Below are 390 nucleotides of genomic sequence, written 5' to 3'. Positions count from 1 at the left end.
AATATAATATAATATAATATAATATAATATAATATAATATAATATAATATAATATAATATAATATAATAGGCCTAACATAATATAACAAAAGATACCGGTAATGATTGCCTACAGAGCCCGTTGAAATGTGCCTCATGATATGTATAGACGAAAGAAACAAATCGTGTCTTTAATCAAGCTTTTGAGGATGTTTTTATGTAGATCCTGTATACATTATTGGACCATAAGTCGTCATCAGGTAGTCATCATATAAATAACAAACCGAAAGTTTATGTATCTGCTTCAGAATAAAGCATTTATTGTACGAGTACTGATGACCTATAGTCGAAATTACTTGACTATAATTAGTTTATTCTGAGGCAGATACATAAACTTTGTTTGATTTATAT

At 26.9% G+C, this 390-nt stretch overlaps 1 protein-coding gene across 1 annotated transcript in view; it reads left to right on the top strand.

The window, feature by feature from the left end:
* Positions 1-390, top strand: part of LOC117122469 (monocarboxylate transporter 13-like) — a 51183-nt gene that overhangs the window by 24332 nt on the left and 26461 nt on the right. The window lies entirely within an intron of this gene.

The sequence above is a fragment of the Anneissia japonica genome, unplaced genomic scaffold (assembly GCF_011630105.1).
Source record: "Anneissia japonica isolate Jap-2015-1 unplaced genomic scaffold, ASM1163010v1 scaffold275_len1219475_cov178, whole genome shotgun sequence".
In the NCBI taxonomy this organism is placed as follows: Eukaryota; Metazoa; Echinodermata; class Crinoidea; order Comatulida; family Comatulidae; genus Anneissia; species Anneissia japonica.
This window is presented reverse-complemented; position numbering and strand designations above follow the sequence as displayed.